The sequence below is a fragment of the Piliocolobus tephrosceles genome, chromosome 8 (genome assembly GCF_002776525.5).
Source record: "Piliocolobus tephrosceles isolate RC106 chromosome 8, ASM277652v3, whole genome shotgun sequence".
Lineage (NCBI taxonomy): Eukaryota > Metazoa > Chordata > Mammalia > Primates > Cercopithecidae > Piliocolobus > Piliocolobus tephrosceles.
The window spans coordinates 132,096,718-132,104,040 of record NC_045441.1 but is presented as its reverse complement, the minus strand read 5'-3'; positions in this window follow the sequence as shown (position 1 = coordinate 132,104,040).

Below are 7,323 nucleotides of genomic sequence, written 5' to 3'. Positions count from 1 at the left end.
TAACCAAGTCTCCTTTTAGCAAAGACTGGCCCATAATACGGAATGAGTGGGACTCTTAGTCTTGGTGTAAAGATTTCTAGATAAAAGCAGTTGAGAACTTTGAACACCCAGATTCCTCTGAACTCCCCTGGACTGCAGAAATATCTCATTCCCTTATTGGAAGATATGGCCCCCTCTCTTACTTTAGGAATACTCAAGGAATTCAAATAAAGTTGGAGCCTTACGAGACAATGCTTGTCTTCCTCAGAAACTGCTCCCTTCTCCTCTCCTTCTACCAGATTCATATAAACAGGGTTAAATATCAACATAAGCTGGGGAAGAGCTGAGGCTGCTCACAGAAAAGAGATTTTGTACCCCAGAGCTCCTGCAAGAATGAGCCAACGTGCACTAGCAGGTACTAGGAGGGATGCCTGCGGGTGGATCCAGAGGGCAGTGGATCCAGGGGGTGATTGGAGGATAAGGAAGAGTTTGTTAACATGAAGCCACTCTCCCATCACGCAGGATTTAATACGCTGGCAAGGAGCCTGGAAAATGAGTCTAATATATGCTATTTGCTAACTCATAGAAGCTTGGAAAAAGTAACATCCTTCATTAAATTAAGCGGAGATGCCAAAAATTGCCTTGGAAGACGATGAAGGAAGGGATCAAAAGGCTTAGAAGAGTGGAAATGCTATAATGGATCTACTATGTAGGACTGAAAAGCCTATCAGCTGATCATGTTCCCAAGGAGACCTGGAGGACACTCTGCCTAGCAAGATGATTAAAAAGAATGTGCTGTAAAAGAAAGTATTAGCTGGGATGGATTATGTTAGGAGCTGCTGTTACAGAACTGAGTTCTCTAGTAGTGAGGGGACATGGATAACTAGAATAGCAGAGGCCAGGAGGCAGCACGCAACTGTCAGATGCAAAACGTGTGGACTTACCCTGTTGGGCAGGAAGGCTGAACTGGTAGACAGGAGCAGGCTGAATTGCGGGGATCTTTGGAGATGGCTCACAGAACATAGTGTTATTGAGGCAGGCTGTGTGGGGCAGCTAACAAGAGTACTGCTGAATATACATAACTGAAAGAGATCAAGAATGCAGAAGAAAAAGGCTAAGGACAGTCACCCCACTGGAAAGTCAGGATTGTTTGCCAAATCTCCAGATTTGAGCCAGTCCACAGACCCAGGATCTATCAAAGGAAAAGGAATCTGAGGCACCAGAGGTAGGGCCCTGCAACACCATGACAAGTATGTCTAGTAGCAGTTCCCCGATTTTTCCCCTACAGCCATCTACATGAGTAACCATCACTGGAGACAGAGGGATATTCACATGTGTTGAGGGCTGTGGGCTAGAGTAATATGTGAGTTAAAACTTATTCCCAGAGGTCCAAAGCACCGTGAATGGGCCCCTTATTAGAGAAATCTACAGGAGTCAGGTAAGGAATGAAGTGTTGATCCAGACGTATCTCACAGTCATTCCCTCTTTTTTTTTTTTTTTTTTTTTTGAGACCCAGTCTCACTCTGTTACCCAGGATGGAGTTCAATGGCATGATCTCAGCTCACTGGCAACCTCTGCCTCCTGGATTCAAGCTATTCTCCTGCCTCAGTCTCCTGAGTAGCTGGGATTATAGGTACCAGCCACCATGACCGGCTAATTTTTGTATTTTTAGTAGAGATGGGGTTTTACCATCTTGGCCAGGCTGGTCTTGAACTCCTGACCTCAGGTGATCTACCCACCGTGGCCTCTCAGAGTGCTGGGATTACAGGAATGAGCCACCGTGCCTGGCCTCGTTCCTTCAGTTTTTACTTCTTTTCTTCTCCCTTTTCCCCTTTTTACTTTTCTCTTTTCCCCTTCACTTCCACCCCCCCATTCTCCCTCTCCTTCTTCCTCTGTCTCTCTCTCTCTCTCACACACACACACACACATGCACACATGCACATACACACACTCTGAATGAATACTCATTCTGCATCAGGCCGTATGCTAGGCACTGAGAACTCAGAGATGAAATCCAGCTCATCCATCCAAGAGCTCAGTACAGTGACGGCGAGGGACGAGTCAGTGAACAGCACATGGTCACAAGCACCCCACAGAGGAGGGTACAGGAGAGCATGGCAGCACAGAGGAGGAACAGCCAACTGGGCCTGGAGGGGGAAATAAGCAACTTAGATAGATATCTACTCGTAACTGTCTCCGTCTTCCTCATCTCTCTAATTTCCCACTCGAATTTATATCAACACATCATACATTTAACTCAAGGGAAAAATTATAAGTATAATCCATATAAATAAGATACTGGCCAATTTATATCATTAGACAAGTCAATCTTTCTAATTAGTTGGGGGAGCAAAAGAAGGGTGAATTCCCTGGGAGGGGGGGGGTATGTTTTATTTCATGTTTGAAAGAAAAGTAAGTATCATCAGGCAGAAAATGGTGGGTCCCCTGAATCTTACACCCGCTTTCAGCTGGGACTTGGCCCCGCTCAAGGTTAATCTCTTGGCATGCATTTCTAGTCATGTTAAATAGACATTTCATGGAAGACCCAGCTAATGTTAAGCCAATCATGAGGACATTCAGAAAGCGATCTTACAAGCAGGAACTCCCCCCTCAGGAGTTGGGATTCCAGAATGTAACCAGCTTCTGCCAGGTTATTTTATTTCTTTCTCATGGATGAGCTACTTTTCTGAAGCCTCCCAGAACACTTTAAAATTTGATCCAGAAAACTACTCTGGAGAGGCTGTAAGTGCAGAAGAGTACTTTTCTCAGAGGCCCAGATTCTTTCTCCTGAATTTCATCTCATCATTGGAAAACATTCGTGGAAAAATATGGAATTTACAGCCAGACTTAGGCTCAAGTCTCAGCTCTACCCATTCTGAGTTGTATGAGCTTAGGTCAGGTATCCACTCCTGTGACTATGAGAGGGACCACTTCTTAGGAGATGAAGAATGTAAAAAATACAGGAGCAGGTTCACATCCGGCCATAAGGAGCAGGTTCATATTTAAGGAGCAGGTTCACATCTGGCCATAAGCTTCAGAGGTGGAGGAGCCATCTGAGATCATCTACATTTTTCTTTGCTCTTTGGATTTCTTTTTTCTTTGAATTTGGACAATAAATCACTGGTTACATGGTTAGTCATGTCCATGCTAGGAACTGAGCTTGGGTCTGCTGAAAGATAAAACAGAAGGTAGACTAGGGAGGAAACGGTGCAAGGAAAATAACACACGTATGTATTCTTTTTTTTTTTTTAGATGGAGTCTTGCTCTGTTGCCCAGGCTGGAGTGCAGTGGTGCGATCTCGGCTCACCGCAACCTCTGCCTCCCGGGTTCAAGAGATTCTCCTGCTTCAACCTCCCAAGTAGCTGGGACTACAGGCATGTGCCACCTCACCCGGCTAATTTTTATATTTTTAGTAGAGACTGTGTTTCACCACGTTGGCCAGACTGGTCTCGAACTCCTGACCTCGTGATCTGCCTGCCTGAGCCTCCTAAAGTGCTAGGATTACAGGTGTGAATCACTGCGCCTGGCCAAGAAAACACATATGTATTTTTTTCCCTTCCCTTGCACCTTTTCCTATGAGATATATATATTATATATAATATGATCCATATATTTTTTCACAAGATATTATACATAACATATATAATACATATATGTGTTTTACGTATACACAAAAATATATTATATATGTAATAGAAAAAGGTGCAAGGGAAAGAATATGTAAATACTAATATATATATATTTATGTTTCATAGGCAAATTAACAGTAACAAAGACTGCAAGTTGGTTAGATTGCCCAGGGAACCAATGGAAATAGAGGAAGATTCATAGTCAAATCCTAAAAAGAATTTCCCAGGGTGCAGAAATGTAACTAAAATATGAAAGGAAGGAAACATAAATAAGTGAATGTTGATAGATGAAGGAGTCTGTTCATTAATCTATAAGCAAGATTACCAACTCAAAGTAAGATGACCCAGCCCTTCCAAGGGCAGGCCAGCCATGACAGAAGCAGAAACCTGTGGCAGGGGCCACAGTGCAGGGGACAGCTGCCTGACCAAGCCTTTCGACTGCCGCTGTGTCCCCCTCTGTATGCCAAGATCTGCTGCTTTGCAGAAAGCTCGAGACCCAGGCCATGTTAAGAGAGAAGGGGCCCAGGTCAAAAATGTTGCAGCAGTGATTTTTGGGCCTTTTGAGAAAGAAAGGTGGTATTACGGTGAGTAATGCTTCTAGAATGTTGTGTGTGATGGAGGGAGAGAGAGTATGAGCTATATGCATAGATCATGCAGTGTTGCGAGATGAAATATACAACTAAACACTTTGAAAGAAGTCAGTGTGCAGAATTAATGTGTTAGAAGAAGTTTCAGATGAAAAAAATAATTAGAAAGATTGACTTGTCTAATGATGTAAATTGGCCAGTATCTTATTCATATGGATTATGTTTATATTTTTTCCCTTGAGCTAAAATAAATGTACGATGTGTTGATATAAATTTGAGTGGGAAACTGGAGAGATGGGGAAAATGGAGAGATGTGTGAGTAGATATCAAGATAACTGAAGACCTTCAATGTGTGGAGGGACAGAGACGGATGGAAGGAGACTTGGGGACTGAGTAAGGAAGAAAGGACTAGACGTTAGAGAGGATGATTCAGCTGAGAGCAGAACCGGAGACGACTTGAGGCGGTGAAAGGAAGATTCATGAAGTCAGGGCTGGGGAACAAGGAACATAGGCGGGGGCTGGTGGAGCTAGGGAGAGTTCCAGCATGCAAATTCCAGGGGACACTAGCTCAACTGCCTGACACTGGGGCAGAAAAGCTGGTGTCCAGTAGGCAAAGATGGGAGAGTCTCTAAATACCACAGAAACAGCAAAGCTGCTTCGGAGTGAAACTTAGCTTTTAGCAATAACGACTACCATTACTGATAACATACTTCCAGCCCTCATGATGAAGACACTGCATACATTATTGCTTTTTTTAAAAAAAAAAAATTGTATTAAATTTAAGAGGTAATTTTGTTAAATGCATAGATTGCATAGTAGTTAGGGGTTTTAGGGTATCCATCTCTCAAGTAGTGTTTATTGTACCCATTAAGTAATTTCCCATCATCCATCCTTCTTTCCTCCCCGCTCTTCTGAGTTTTCATTGTCTATCATTCCACACTCCTGTGAGCACATCATTTAACTCCCAATTATAAATGAGAACGTCCAGTATTTGTCTTTCTGTGTCTCAGTTGTTTCACTTAAGATAATGACCTCCAGTCTCAGCCATCGCATACATTGTTTCTAATACTCACAATAACCTTGCTAAGAAAAGGTTATTATCTCCATTTTACAGGTGAAGAGTGTGAGGGCCACAGAGGTTAAGAAACATCTTGAAAGTGACAGAAGTTGTATTTCAACTTGGTTCTGGCTGATGCCAAAGAGCTACCTTGAGGTTTCCCAGCCATTATTGTGAGGTGCTCACAAACCTCTGCCAATGCACTGACTGAATAGTACTGGCTACATTCAAGCATATGCAGCTGATGCTCCTGCAAAGAAAATGCCCACCCACTGAAAAGTACTGCTGATTTTGCAATTTTGTATTGCATGAGTTTTCTCAACGAAGGGATAAAAAGGATCCGTTTAATAACTTTTAGCGTCAGGTGGGGGATTCTGACAATTTGTTAAGGGAGTTCTGCAGCTGAAGGAGTTTGGTAGCCACTGTGTGCTGCCTTTCCCAAATCAGCCATGCTCTGCAGCCTGTGTAATCTCCAGGCCAATAGCATGCACAAAGTACTCAGTTCAAGGACCTTGACCGTGTGCAAAAGGCATTGTGCACTGCCTGCAGATGTGTGACTATGAGGCGCTCAGAGGAACACACACTACAGAACGAATGAGGTGAAGGAGAGACGAATGGGCTGAGCCTGGGTATTAAACTGGATCTATATGAGAGGAAGTCGCCGTTTTCCGTGGATGCTGCTAATTACAGCGACCAGAGGTAACATGAAATGATTTTTGCTTGAGACAGTTTCTGCTATCATTGTATTTTTCTCATTTTCCAAGTTAAGTGATGTTTATTAGCAATGTGTTGTTACCGCCTACCTTCCAAAGAAAGAATCAGGACCCAGAGAGGCCGCGATGCTGTACAGTCAGAGGCGTGTGCAGTCTCAGAGGTGTGGATTTAACTCCACCTGGTGGCAGTTCTACGTAGTGCAGCGGTGGTTCCGGGGCGCTCAGGCCTGGGACTGCAAAGCCTGTTCCCTGGAGGATGAAGGGAGAAAGGGGGCAGAGCCTGTGCTTATTGCCAGAGTGAGGGGGACAGTAAAAAACACAAAAGATAGAAAATATCGGGGACAATTTTTTGAAAACTTGAAACAAAAATAAGAGACATTCTGAAGCAAATCGAATTTAAAAAATGGTTTGAGGGAGACCCACGAATCGAGAGACTCACTGAGAATAATCCGAGACTCACTGAGAATAACCCGGGAGACTCGCTGAGAATAATCCGACTCACTGGGAATAATCCGAGATTCACTGAAAATAATCCGAGAGACTCGCTGAGAATGATCCGAGACTCACTGAGAATAATCCGAGACTCACTGAGAATAATCCGAGAGACTCACTGAGAATAATCCGAGAGACTCACTGAGAATAATCCGAGACTCACTGAGAATAACCTGGGAGACTCGCTGAGAATAATCCGACTCACTGAGAATAATCTGAGACTCACTGAGAATAACCCGGGAGACTCGCTGAGAATAATCCGACTCACTGAGAATAATCCGAGAGACTCACTGAGAATGATCCGAGACTCACTGAGAATAATCCAAGACTCACTGAGAATAATCCGAGAGACTCACTGAGAATAATCCGAGAGACTCACTGAGAATAATCTGAGAGACTCACTGAGAATAATCCGAGAGACTCGCTGAGAATAATCCGAGACTCACTGAGAATAACCCGGGAGACTCGCTGAGAATAATCTGACTCACTGAGAATAATCCGACTCACTGAGAATAATCCGAGACTCACTGACAATAATCCGAGACTCACTGAGAATAATCCGAGAGACTCACTGAGAATGATCCGAGAGACTCACTGAGAATAATCCGAGACTCTCTGAGAATAACACGGGAGACTCGCTGAGAATAATCTGACTCACTGAGAATAATCCGAGTCACTGAGAGTAATCCGAGACTCACTGACAATAATCCGAGACTCACTGAGAATAATCCGTGAGACTCACTGAGAATAATCCGAGACTCACTGAGAATAATCCGAGACTCACTGAGAATAACATGGGAGACTCGCTGAGAATAATCTGACTCACTGAGAATAATCGGAGACTCACTGAGAATAATCCGAGACTC